The 15,117-nt window shown below is 39.1% G+C and overlaps 1 protein-coding gene across 6 annotated transcripts in view; it reads right to left on the bottom strand.

Annotated features, from left to right (window-relative positions):
* CDK14 (cyclin dependent kinase 14) overlaps positions 1–15,117 on the bottom strand; it is a 599,292-nt gene that overhangs the window by 374,098 nt on the left and 210,077 nt on the right. The window lies entirely within an intron of this gene.

The following is a 15,117-nucleotide window of genomic DNA, read 5'->3' as shown; positions in this document are numbered from 1 at the left end:
GAGGAGGGGACATTGCAGGTGGGGAGACAACAGAAGCCAAGGCCTGAAGGCCTGAGGGTGACAGTGGGCAGTGGAGGCTGTGGGCAGGGATCTCAAGGAGGCTATAGAGCAGACTCTACACCGAGGATAATCCTTACTGCACTGGAGGGCAGGCAGGGGATGGTGAGAAACCGAGTTCAGTAACAGGTATGGTAGGGCCAGATACTGGAGGGCCCCCTCCCAGGCAGGCAGAGACATTGACCCTGATGAAGCAGACAGGAGGGAAGCACTTCAGGTTCCTACACAGGGAAGGGCAATGTTGAATGTGGTTGGAGTGAACCCCGTGGGGCTCGGCTCACAGCCCTCCTCATTGCCAACACACCCATCTCTCAGCTAAATCTCCACCGCTGTGTACTTTAGTGCGAAGAGCCCTTGGCTGCAGGGGAACAGCCTCCCCCAGTTCATGCCTCCTGTCAGGGGGTGACTTGCTCAGAGCCAGGCACTTGGGGAGGCAGAAAGGGAGAGAATAACACATGGTTACAGGGGAAAGGAGAGCTGTACAGGAGAGGAATGATGTGACTGTGAAATGAGTCACATCAGGCACCGCTGGGTGGAGCTGAGGGTGTTGAAGGGTCTGGCCCTTTGCCTCCATTTGTGAGAGCTCTGAAGGCCCATCCCAGCTCTGAAGCACTCTACAGGATCAGTTACAAATTTATTGCAAGTGAATTTCTCTCTGTTCAACCTGCCTTCCTTACTTCCTTGCAGGTGAAAGTACCTGCACTTCCCATTAACCTGCATGCAACCCTGCAACTGAGCCTGTTTCCAGGGAACCTGACCTAAGACTATGCTTAAAGAGGATGAATCCAGCAGCAGAATGTAGAAGAAATTGAAAGGCTGGACCCATGAATCAGAGGAGCCCAGAATGAAAGTTATTTCAAGACCTCCACTACTTTCTATCTGGATAGGAAAACAGTAAGGAAGATGGAAAAGAAGAGGATGAAAGTGGAAGTCATTTTGATGAAACTCTGCAAACATGGAGACTGATTACATATGAGGAGAGAGAGGAGTCTAACATAACATGACCCCAGCACAGATAAACAAATTTCTTTCAGTCAGTGAAAATAATGTTATCCCCGATCACAATGAGATAATTGGTCCTGGGGCATCCAAAACACTTTGGTTGAGTTGGAGAGAGTAGCAGCACATTCAATGAGTTATACTAGGTTGCCTGAATTTGGGGGCATGAATAGTCAAGGCTAGGGATGTGGTTTGGGAAATCGGCACAGAGAAGTGACAGCTGGTACCATAAGGGTCATGAACTCTCGTGAGGAAGTGAGGAGAGTCAAAACCATGGATTTCATGATGCCCTCAGGAAGCAGAAAGATAAGGCCTCTGCAGAGAAGAAAGGGGTCTTCAAGATGCCATATTTAGCAGATAAAAATACAACAGAATGCCCAGTGAAATGCTGCAAGGGACATACAATTCTTCAGTGATAGCAGCAAGCAGTGTAAAATAACAAAACAGTGTTAAAGTTGACCAAGAATTTGAAAAGGTCATGAGTTTTTGCTAAGTGGAATTCACTCGTAACCTTTAAGGGAAAACATTCTAGTTTTTATTTGAAAAATCCTATAAAAGATTTGATTCCTGTGTTTGAACAACTGTGTGTGCTTTCTTAACATTTTGATTTCTGGTTAAATTATTCTTTTACCAAAATTGCTTCCAAGGGGGGAATTTCACTGCTTCTCAAGAGAAAAGACAAATGTTCAGCATTAGAAATCCTCCTCTTCCAACTGAGAGAAGGTTAACATTCCTCAAAAATCTGGCAGCTCTCAAAAGGCTGTTTTTCTACATTAATATATGCATTTTAAATGACCATTCAAAACCTTTAAAAAATGTCTTCTCTCTCTTCTTTAAAGACTACAAGTTGCTTAGAGTGATTCCATGAACTCAGGGGGCCCACAGCAATTAAAAGGAAGACAATTCGCTACATGTTTATGTCTATGTCTTTTTTTAAAAAAAATCACACTCACCAGGAAAATGAAAAACATGAATTGCACTTATTAAACAACATGAGTTACCTAAAATAAGCTTTAATTCGGAGGGATGTTTCGATGTGTATTTTCATGTGCACGTATACAGAAAGGGTTGTAGTCTGGAAATATTAGCATTGAAGAAAGCTTCCTAGATATCCTCTGGGCCACATATGCATAACAAATCATTTCAGTTACTTACTTGCAAGCAAAGAAAAATAAACATTCTTCATAAGAAAAGTCTATAGGTTTGAAAATCTCAGCTCTTGACTGTCATCTCAAATTCGCTTTTGCCTTATACTCCATCTCTGAAATACAAAAGGCCATGTACTGCCCTCCAATGACGTATAAAGCTTCCACTAACAACTTCATGCAGAGACCAAGGCAATATGTCACCATACTTAAGGATTTGCCTAGATGCTTTAAGAAGGCCAAAAGCAATACACGGGTTTATCAAATCATTGAAATAATATGCCCATATATTTCTCTGGTCACATTTTTGCTCCAAGTACAGCAATATGTATAATAACACAACAACAAATAAAGAAGTTGGGTAACCAATTATATGTATACACACACACACACACACAAAAAAAAAATTGTCCATTTGTTCTTTGTAGGTTTTAAGATTTTTCTTTACTCAGAACATTATAGATTGAAGAAGGTTTTACTTAAAGAAGGCAGGAACTTCCAGTTAAACACTGCAGATTTAACACCAGTAATTCTTCTATCTCACACATAAAATTCAAAGTTGACAAAATATTCCTAACAAACCAAGTTTACTGTCACTCGTTTGCTCAGAATATTTTTATGACTTTATTTTTAATGGTTTAGGTAAATCTGAAATTATGATAGCACAGGCTTGTCAGCCAAGTATTTTCAATAATCTGCTACTGAGGTAAAAGTCTTCTGGAAACATAAGAAGTATCTGAAAGTATAGTTTTTCAAGCTGTAGCTAAGCTACCAGCGCTCTCTAATTCTGAAAACTTTCAAGCCTAAATTTGAAAACAAAATTGTATCATAAGCAGCTGTGTTTTCATGTTTTTCCACTTTCAGTTTGATTTAGCTCCCCTGATAGAGCAACATTTTAAAAATATTTTCTTTTGCACTAATTATTCCACGATGGGCAGTATCAAAAACTTCTTCAATATTAATCACCTTACAATTAGCAGGATGTCTAGCATTTGGTTAATCTATGTTCCAACAGTTAATTGGTTATGGGTTAATCCTGCCAGGAAAGTTTCGATTTTTTTTTTCTAACACATTCATGATTCTGCTAGAGAGGGCTGCATGTGTTAGGCTAAGAAAGGAAATTTGGAGCATGAATTGGGATACTGATCTATGGCTCTGGGCCAGTCAAGTACAAATCACTTAAGGGTTAAGTCTTAATCTCTCCGATCCTGCCTCTAGGAAGTGGTACATCCTCGTGTTAAGAGCTGTGCTGTAGGGTCAGATGCACATGCATTCAAATCCATCTGGTTATCAACTCTGTGGGTTTACAATCTGCTGGTCAGAATGGGTTGGTGGTGGAAATTACTGGTTCCCTATAACACCATCAACCATCTGTAATATTTCAAATGTATTAATATAACAGGGGTAGAGGGAAAGAACTACTCCAGATGCACATCAACCCTGGAAGTCCCAGGGAAAGTAGAAGTGTTTAACTGTTTCCCACAGGCTTACAATTATTTTAATACATTGAAAGGCACTTAGAAAGTCATGTAACAGACAACTCTTTATTAAATGCCTATTTCGCATTTAGAATTTTTAAAATACTACCCAGGTCATCTTAAATAAACAAACCCAACAATCTGCTGCTCATCATGGAAACTGCCTCAAATCTCCGAGAAAAAAAAAAAAATGCCCCTCCAGAAAAATTAATCCTGGTCTTCAACAAGAACATTTTATAATCCTAAGTACTTCTGTGAAACCACGTTGCCATCATTAAAACTGACCCCTGCTGCTTGTTCCTGCCCATACTAGCCCTAAACTTCGGGACAGAAGGGAGAAGTATCAGCTCACAGACAACAGAACCACTGCCAATTTCTCACTTATTATTTCCTTTAATTCTTTTCCTTGGAACCTGTTCAAATTGTTACCACTTTTAAAAAGTGCTATTATCAATTCAACTCTTGTGAGTATACTCAGGGACTTGACTGAGATGGCATGTATCCAAAAATACAAATGTCCTACACTAAAATTTCCTTTAACTTTCTACTTCTAAACTTTTCCCACAATAAACTGTATGGTACATTTTCTCCACATATGGTATTAATCTGCTTTTTGAAAAATTAAAATAGGAATTATTTGATGGGTCTTCTGAAGAGTTCTACCACATTCCAAAATGTCAGAAGAAAATGAGAAATAGAGAAAAACCAAAATGACGTATCTTTTTGGCACTTCCCACAGAGATCAGTTATAATCTGTGGTGAGGGCTGCATTTTCAAGATGTGATTCACTGCCAGATCTCCAACCATCTTCTCTACAATGATGATTCAACATGACTTTCACTCCAGGCCTAGCTCTCCTGATATTGGTAGTTCAAACTACCTATTGAACTCTCTAGGACTCAGTTTGTTCTTTTGTAAAATGAAGGAACCAGATGACATGGTCACTAAAATTCTTCTCAGCTCTAAAATCCTATGGTTTGGTGATTTCTAACTGGTATAAATGGCTATCACCTCAAGTTCAGCATATGTAACATCTATTCAATCCCTCGACCATAAAACTGCTGCCACTTCTGGCTTCCTGTTTCTATAAATGGTTCTGTCAACCTCAAACTCACTCTAAGACACTCAAATTGTTCTAGCTCCTTATTAATCCCCCTCAACTGGACACATTCTTCCTTTTCAGTATCTTGTTCTAGCTCTCCTTTCTCAGGCTTCATGGCATTCTCTTGCAGATCCCTGGGTCTCTTGGTTTTTTCCTCACCAATTATCCCAGATGCCCCAGCCACATTAATGATTCAGGGTCAACAATGAAACACAGTAATAAATACCAGAGTAACAACAACAACAACAAAAAGTTAAGAAAAAAACCCCAGAAGTTTCCAGAACAATACCCAAATTATCTTTTTAGTAGACTATCAAAGAACACAGGAACAGCCAGACTTTTCACAAGAAAACATTTAGGAACAACCTACACACCCCACTGTCAAGAGATTTACTTCCTCAGTGGCTGTCAAACTGGTGATGGGATTGAGGTGGAGGGGAAGAAGTGATATTTACCTTAGTCAGCTACCCTAGTGGGCATGCCTTTCTCTGTTCATTTCTCCTTACATGAATCCTGCCTATCTGCTATGGTCTAAATGTTTGTACCTCCTCCACTCCTGACAAATTCACATTTTGTAGTCCTAATCCCCAAAGCCGATAGTACTAGTAGATGGGGCCTTTGGGAGGTGGTTAGGTCATGAGGGTGTTGCCCCCATGAATGGAACTAATGTTCTTTAATTTTTTTAAAAAAAATTTGCTTTTATTTTTTGGCTGTGCCACACGGCAGGTGGCATCTTAGTTCACCAAAGATCAAACCCATGCCCCCTGCAGTGGAAGCCGAGAATCCTAACCACTGGACCACCAGGGAATTGGGATTAATGTTCTTTAAAAAGAGCTCCCACAGAGCTCTCTAGCCAATTCCACCACATGCGGATACAGTGAGAAGTCTCAACCTGGAAGAGGGCCTTCACCCAACCATCCTGCCACCCTGATCTGGGACTTCCAGCCTGCAGAAATGTAAGCAATAAATTTCTGCTGTTTATGAGCTACGCAATCTCTGTATTTTGTTAGAGTGGCCCAAACCAACTAAGACACTATAATTTAAGCTCAGCCCAAATCTCTTCCATGTCCACACCAGAGCTCTCTTTCTTTTTAATCCAGAAACCACTAAGGTCCTTTTCATTACTGTTTAAAATCCATTAAAACACTAACTGGACTCTTGGTTAGTTCCATTTTGGTGGCAGCAGAGAAAGAGCTGGGACATGACTAGTCAATGCTGGCTTCATACCACAACCCTCAGAATACAAAGGCCCCAGAGGTTATCAATAGTTTACAAATGAATACAACTGAGCACATCATAAAGTATAATGCAGAAAGTGCTAAGAGATAAGTTTATAAAGGAGAAAACAACAACAACAAAAGCAGAGCAAGCAAAAAGAGCACAAAAGGAAAAAGATTATTTCTGTGAAAATCAAAAAAGTTTCAGGGAAAAGACAGGACTTAAATAAGGTCTTAAAAGATGGTCAAAGCAGAATTGGGGGAGGGGGGATCGGAAGGACTCAGGCTTGAAAAGGGTAAGGGACATTCCTTCCTCCAATATATAGCTGCTCTGGCTGCTTCTCCACTACCGAGTCATAAAAGTTCAACCTGTCGATCGCCATTTACAATCAGCTTCTTGGCTGCATAAATTATGCAATGATTTTTTGCTTCTATTGGGTTATTTTATCTCACTGAACAAATAGTGTGTTGTGATTAAAGCTACTTGTCAAAAACTGACAGCAATGACAAATGGCTTCAAAGGTTATTTAGCACAACTTCATAGGCTGTTTCCCGCTCCCGTTGCAGAGCACAGGCTCCGGACGCGCAGGCTCAGTGGCCATAGCTCACGGGCCCAGCCGCTCCGCGGCAGGTGGGATCTTTCCGGACTGGGGCACGGGGCACGAACCCACGCCCCCTGCTTCGGCAGGTGATCTCTCAACCACTGCGCCACCAGGGAAGCCCCATCGTCTGTCTCTTTCCTTTTTCCATGTGCTTAGGGCAGGTCGGTTCAGCACACAGAGACTGCTCCTACTCCTCACCCTCTGCCTTCCTGGAATAATGAAACATCCAACATCACTGATGTCAACATTGTTAACTAGAACACAATTTCTGGCATGTGAGTAGGAGTAATTTTTTTTTAAGTTCTGACGTAGAAGTGGCCCATGTTTCTTGCAATGACAGGACAGGCTGGGTAACACCAACAGGAGACCCTCAAAATCTTCCTTGTGACTGTCTGAACATCACTCAGGCACCACCTCTTCCATCATTAATTTAAAGGCTCTAACTTATCAACAGTTTCCCTCTCACTCTTTCCCCTCTATAAACATTTATAATTAGATCCTATAATTCAACTGATAATATGTTTATCTTTCTCCACTAATCAATTTTAAGATCTTTGAGAATAGGAGGTATCAGTTTTTATATTCAACAAAATAAGTTTTATTTCTGATAGTAAAAATAACAGAGTTTAGAGAAGTCGGGATAAAGAGGAATAAAGATTTTCTAGATTTAACAATTTAATAATTAACTTATTAGTAATAAATAATTAAAGATTTAATCATCACTAGTGTTACATTAATTTTCTTCTATTTTTTAGCTAAGTGTATGAATATACATTTCAATAGAATTAGGAAAACATTTATTTGAAGTATAATATAAACCATAAAAGATACCCACTGTAAATATAAAATAAAATGACTTTTAGTAAATATGTAGGGCTCTGCAGCCATTACCACATCTCAGATTTGTCCAACCATAAACAAAATCCAGTACTGGAACAATTTTGTTTCACCAGACAGTGGTGACAGTTTGCAGTCAGTCCCCTCTTCCAAACCCAGCCCCAGGCAACCACTGATCTGCCGTCTTTATAGATTTGCCTTTTCTGAGAATTTTATGTATATACAACCAGGCTTATATAACTGAGCATAAATGTTTTCAAGGTTCAAACGTGTTTGTTTGGTTTTTTAAAAAATATTTATTTATTTATTTTTATTTTTGGTTTCATCGGGTCTTAGTTGCGGCACGCAGGCTCTTCGTTGCGGTGTGCGGACTTCTCTCTAGTTGTGGCGTGGGCTCCAGAGTATGCAGGCTCAGTAGCTGTGGTGCACGGGCTTAGTTGCCTCACAGTATGTGGGATCTTAGTTTCCTGACCAGGGATGGAACCTGTGTCCTCTGCATTGGAGGGTGAAGTTTTAACCACCAGGGAAGTCGCTCAAGGTTCAAACATATTGAAGCATATTATCAATAGGTAGCTCCTTTTTATTGCTATATGAATGTTTGACATTTTGTGTATCAATTCAACAGTTGATGGACATTTAGGTTGTTTCTTTATTTCGCCTATTCTGCATAGTAATATTAGAAACATTCATGTACGTGTCTGTGTGGAAGTGTTTTCCTTTCTCCTGGATAGATTTCCGGGAGTGAAAATGCTGGGTCATATGGTAATTTAATATTCCACTTTTTCAAAAGCTGTCAAGGGCTTCCCTGGTGGCGCAGTAGTTAAGAATCCGCCTGCCAATGCAGGGGACACAGGTTCGAGCCCTGGGCCGGGAAGATTCCACATGCTGCGGAGCAACTAAGCCCGTGTGCCACAACTACTGAGCCTGCACTCTAGAGCACGCAAGCCACAACTACTGAAGCCTGCACACCTAGAGCCGGTGCTCTGCAACAAGAGAAGCCACCACAATGAGAAGGCTGCTTGCCGCAACTAGAGAAAGCCCACTCGCAGCAATGAAGACCCAATGCAGCCAAAAATAAAATAAATTTACTTAAAAAATAAATAAAAAATTAAAAAGCTGTCAACATGTTTTCCAAAGTGAGTATAGTCCCTCTAGCAAAATATGAGGGTTCCAGTTACTCCACATTTTTGCAATATTTGGTATTGTCTGTCTTTTTTATTCCAGCCATTGCATTAGGTGTATAGTCACATCACACTGTGGTTTTAATTTTCATTTTCTTTATGACTAACAACTTTCAGCTTTATTTCATGGGCTAATCAGCCACTGGTATATCTTCTTTGGTGAAATATCTATTCAAATCATCCATTTAAAATATTGGAGGGAGTTTTCTAATTATTGAGTTTCAGACCTCTTTATATATTTTATATATTTTGGAGATAAATCTTTTATCAGATATATTATTTGGAAATATTTTCTCCCAATTTGTGGCTGATCTGAAAATGTCTTTAGCCTTCATTTTTGAAGGACAGTTTTGTTGGATACAGAGTTTTTGGTTGACAGGTTTTTTGTCTTGTTTTTGAACATTTTAAATATGTCATTACATTGCTTTCTTGCCTCCACTGGTCTGGATGGGAGATTATATCTTAAACATATTTTTTTCTCCTGCATGTAATGAGTTGCTTTACTCCTGTTGCTTTCAAGATTTTCTTTTTGTCTTTGTCTTCCAACAGTTGCACAATGATGGGTCTAGGTATGGGTCTCTTTATGTTTATCCTAATTTTGGTTCATGTATCATCTTGGATAACAGATTAATCATATTTTTCAATAACTTTAGTAAATTTGGGCAATTATTTCTTCAAATATGTTTTTGCTCCCTTCTCTATCCTCTATTTCTGGTACTGTCAAATTCCTTTCTAATATACATGACCTATCAATTTTTTAAAATGAATATTAAAAAGTCTCCTTGGGCTTCCCTGGTGGTGCAGTGGTTGAGAACCCGCCTGCCAATGCAGGGGACATGAGTTCGAGCCCTGGTCTGGGAAGATCCCACATGCCACGGAGCAACTAAGCCCGTGGCATGTGGGATACTGAGCCTGCACTCTAGAGCCCACGAGCCACAACTACTGAGCCATGTGCCACAACTACTGAAGCCCGCATACCTAGAGCCCACGCTTTGCAACAAGAGAAGCCACCGCAATGAGAAGCCCACGCACCACAAGGAAGAGTAGCCCCTGCTCGTTGCAACTAGAGAAAGCCCACGTGCAGCAACGAAGACTTGATGCAGCCAAAAATAAAATAAAATAATAATAGATAAATAAATTTTTTTAAAAAGTCTCCTTGTTTACTATCATCCTTGAAAGTTCCTTCAACGTTCAGAAAATTTATCTTAAACTAGAGCTCAAAGATAAATAATACTAAATCCTGTCAGTGGTCATGACAGTGGTCATGAATTAATTACTGTTTAAAGTTTGCCATCTTTTTGACTATTTCTAAGTCACTAGATAGAACATAGCTTAAGCAGCAAAACAGTATAACAGTTTCTCAAATACTGAGAAGTAACAAAGGTATACCAATGGATTGTATTTTTATAAAGCAACTGATAGTAGCTATGATAATTACTATTATGACAAGCAGTTCATATGTAGATTATGGATTCCCATCACTTTTTAAAAATTAGCCAAGAAATTTTGAAGGGAGGAAGGTATCACCTTTGAAACAAACTCTTCACTTAAAAGACCCCAGTTAAAACTCTAACTTAGCTGTTTCCTAGTAAACTGTGTAACACAGGATAATTTACTTATCTCTAGGCCTCAATTACCTCATCGGTAATATGAAGATACTAATATCTATATTTAACACAGGATTATTGTGGGAATTAAATGAGGTAGCATCTTTAAAATGTTATTAGCATGACAGGTACCAAAAAAGTCTGTAAAGATTTTTAGCCAGTTATAAATGCCTTCAAATTAGAACTAGTTACATAGTTCTTCTAAATGTGTTTTAAATATAAATGTACCAGAGTTTAATTTATATTTCCAATAAAATACTTATGTTTCAAATATAAGTTGGAAACTGTATTTCCAAATAAAATAAGACATAATATAAAATATTTACAAATTTAAAGCAGACAAGAAATAAGTTATTTCATTTAAAAAAACGTTATCCTTTAAAATTAAAGACATGATAAAGAAAATAAATGATTTTTATAGTTTTTAAAGTCACATGATCTGAGAGCTTGGAAATTTTTTGTTGATATCAATTGGCAGACACCCATCAAATTACTCAGACTTACAAAGAATAACAATTTTGGCAATTTACATAAGCTTACTTAGAATCAAAGTCTAGACTCATAGATTATAATCTTCCACTTAAAAATTTTTTGTCAATTGTTAAATTCTCTGAAGCAATTCATGTTAATTTTCTCAGTGACAGACATAAAGGGTTATTATTAGAATGTTTAAAAGAAATATTCTAAGCACAGTAATGTGCATCACACTACAGCAGGTGTGGATGAGGAATACTGATGATACAATTATAGATTCTTTATCCAGGAAAAGATCCACGCTGGTACTATTATTTTAATCATGAAGATATAAGATCATATAGTCCAACCCCTCCATTTCAAAGAGAAAGAAACTAAAGACAAAACATGTTAAGTGACTTCTCACCATCACATAGCTAGTTGCACAGTCTTCATCAAGACTCAGAATTTTGCTGTATGGTGCTTTCCCAACTTCACCTGTCTGCTTCTTAACAGCCGGAAAGTCTCTATATACAATTTTGATCGTACAGGTTTCTGTGTCAACAGTAATGCAGTATAGTAGAATAAAAAGTAAGGATTTGGAATTTATTCACTCATTCATTCACTTTTTCATTGAACACATACTGAATGGCTAGCATGTGTCAGGCTACTAGGTAGAAGACCCAAGCTGAACTCCATACCTACCACATAGTTATTTGTGTGACTTTGGACAAAAATTTCTTTAGATCCCAGCTTCATAATTATTAACACGAAGATAGTAACATCAACCTTTCTCACAATGTTGAAAGATTAAATGAGATCATGTACTTGGAAGTGCCAAGTAAGGTCCCCAATTTACGTACAACTGGCCTATTATCTGTATTGCACACCATATGAACAACTGCCACATGAATGTCCAACCTCAAACTTAACATGTTGAGATTGAACTTACTATCTTTCCCTTCCTGTAACTGCTACCTTTCTTGTATCCCTAAGACATTTCATCTACTTCCTTCCAAACCTTTCTTGTATTTCCTGACTCTTTATCAGTACCATCAAAAACCATGATGATGATTTTAAGTTAAAATAGAAAAGCCCGCCTTAGCACGGCTACTTAATTTCTCTAAGCTCCCATCAAAGACAGAAGGAGTTTCAAAGCACCTGAACCTGAATTAAGCCATTAAGCACTCTAGCTCTATAAAATAAAATTCAAAGTCCATCTTTGGACATAAACCTAGGTAAGATTAGGGTTGCTTACAAGTGTTTCCACTTTAGGTGGAAATTATGTGTTAACATCTAAATTCCCAGGTAAGGTTAGAAGTGGCAAGCAGCCACTTGAAAACTACTTTACTATGCACAGTGCTTTCCTACTTTGAAATCTTCCTGCTATTGACGTTTTTGTGAATGAGGAAATTGACCAAGCAGCAGAAAAAAGGCAAACTCAAATTAAAGTGCTTCCTCTCAATTGAACAAACCATTCCACTCCCTCATCAATGTAAACAAATGTAAAAATGAATATATCCCAAGCATCTACCACCCTCATCCTAAATATTTCAAGTTCTACCACTAGATACACAGAAGAGTTATTGTGCATGGATTTCTAGTATTAGTAATAGCAAAAGTGAGTAAGCAATGGTGCTAGCTTTTGCTTCCACACATAAATACATAAATAGCACAAAAATAAGACCTATGAAAGGAAAGAGAGGAACAAATAATCAAAACTGCCCAGAGTTTCTTTTTCTTATTATATGGTCATTTATCTCCATTAAAAATCACTGGGGGGCTTCCCTGGTGGCGCAGTGGTTGAGAGTCCACCTGCCAATGTAGGGGACACGGGTTCGTGCCCCGGTCCGGGAAGATCCCACATGCCGCAGAGAGGCTAGGCCCGTGAGCCATGGCCACTGAGCCTGCGCATCCGGAGCCTGTGCTCCGCAACGGGAGAGGCCACAACAGTGAGAGGCACGCATACCGCAAAAAAAAAAAAAAAAAAAAAATCATTCAGAAGTCAGATTTTATTAGCAAAAACGTAAAATTTTATTCAAAGGAAAATACAATGTCTTGTTGTGATCAGTTCCTTCAGGCCTCAACAATTCTTGTACCACTCATCTCCAGAGCATTCAGAACTCTGAGTTTAAAGACTCCTTGGGAAATCAAAACCATAATACAAAGGCAGATGATTCCTGATGGCACAAACCAACTCCTGTGTTCTGCAAGTAGGGTTACTGAGGCCCAACACCATTAGGTGATGTTACAGATTGAATTGTGTCTCCCAAAATGCATATGTTGAAGTCCTAACTCCAGCACATCGGGATATGATGGTATTTGAAATAGAATTTTTTTCAGAGGTAATTAAGTGAGGTCATTAGAGTGGACCCTAATCCAATATGACTGGTGTCCTTATAAGAAAAGGAAATTTGGACAAAGGCACAGAGAGAAGATGATGTGAAGACACAGGGAAAAGACAGCCATCTATTAGCCAAGAAAGGCTTGAAACAAATCCTTCCTTCATGGCCATCAGAAGGTGGGCCCTGACACCTTGACCTCAGACTTCTAGCCTCTAGAACCATGAGATGCTGTCTGAGCCACTCAGTCTGTGGTACTGTGTTATGGCAGCCCTAGCAAACTAGCATGGTGATGAAAAACAAAGTCAGGATCAAAACCCAGCTTTCCAGACTCTAATATGAGGCTTTCCAACTCACCACACTGTCTTGCAATTTAGCTCTCAGTTTTCACTCAAAGTTCTCTCCCATAAAAATCTTACCAGTTGTTCAACTTGTTAAAGACCATGTTAATATATACTGTTTATGCTGGCCTCTTGTGAGCTACACTTCCACATCACAAAAAGACATTTTTGTATAGATGTCTCATGAACTCAAGCCCCAATGTGTAAAACCCCAATCAACTACTCCACAAAGTTAGTATGGACACTGTTTCATAATCTAAGAAAGTCTAGGCCCAAGATTCAAGGCCCTGGACAAGTCATCTAACCTCTCTGAGCCTCAATTCCATATTAATAATACAAATTCTACAAACAATATAAATTTTACAGCCCCCAAAAAAGAACCTTCAAAAGGTTAATGTGAAAGTTAAATTGGATAAGCCCTTTCAAACTGCAAAGAGTTAAAAGCAATTCTCCATGCAATCAAAAACTATTTCTCTCTCTGGCACCATTGTTTTTACACATTCAAACTCAAAACCATTGATATTTCCCTCTCAAATTGCCTATAACTAATAATTCACCTAGGTCTGGCATTTCTTTCTCTGCAACATCATTTTTTGTCACTGCTTTCTAATAAATCCTCATGATTTCAAATCTGCACTGCTCTGAATGACTGATTTATCAGCTTCTGGCTTCCTCCTTATCTAATCTATATCACATCCTAATATCAGATTTATCCTCCTAATACACTCAGCTCAAAAGTCTTCAGAGGATCTCTAACTCACAGAACCAGGTCCCACCTACAGAGCCCTGGATTCTATGACACAACCGCAGACACAACCGCAGCTCAGGGCCAGCTCCTAAGCTTATCTCAAGGTTTACCATGTGCCCAACGGCCTTGCCTCATACCCAGCCAGTATGAACAGACAGATCATCAAAAACGTTAATATAACCCTACTTGCTTCTTCCCTTGAGCTTCCCACTGGTGGACCCAACTGTCAAAGCTGGATCCTCTAATATCATTAGGAACTTCCTCTTAACCTTGAATCTGGGAAGGCACCATTAGCAAGGTTAGGCTGGTTAATTCTAGTGCACGCCCCACATGCTAAGGAGCATGCCTGCTGCCCAGTATCATTTTCCTTTTGCTTCTCTCTTGGCCTAGCAACTCTTTGCCCCCTCTCCTACTCCTTAACATTCAGGGTCTACCATAATCAAATTCACAGCTCAATGGGAACCCATTGCTCCATCTAAGCCAGTGGTTTCCAATTCCATCAGACCAAATACAAGTATTTTATTCCTGGAATAAACCTCACTTGACAGTGATATATTATCATTTTTATATATCACTGGATTCAAGAGGAAATGCCAGGTGGGCAGAAGGATATGTGAGAATGGAAACAAAGACAGGGTCTTAGCTAAAGAGAGGTATGTGTAGGTCATCATGTTATAGTTGCTATTTAACTCATGAATAAAATCACATGGGAAAGAGTGCTGATTAGAGAAAAGAAGGCCCCTTCCCTGTCCTAAAACTCCATAACATTTAGAGAAGGAGACAACACATGAGAGAGAGAAAAGCTACCTACTTGGAAAATCTGGTGTTAGCGAAACAGGAATGATAGAAACCAAAATGAAGTGGTATGAAAAGGAGAATGAAAGGTGAGAAAGTGAAACAGAAAGTAGACTTCTTGGGAGTTCCCTGGTGGCCTAGTGGTTAGAATACCAGGCTTTCACTGCTGTGGCCCAGGTTCAATCCCTGGTCAGGGAAACAAATCAGACGTGA

This window comes from Kogia breviceps, chromosome 9, assembly GCF_026419965.1.
Source record: "Kogia breviceps isolate mKogBre1 chromosome 9, mKogBre1 haplotype 1, whole genome shotgun sequence".
NCBI classification, from domain to species: Eukaryota; Metazoa; Chordata; class Mammalia; order Artiodactyla; family Physeteridae; genus Kogia; species Kogia breviceps.
This window is presented reverse-complemented; position numbering and strand designations above follow the sequence as displayed.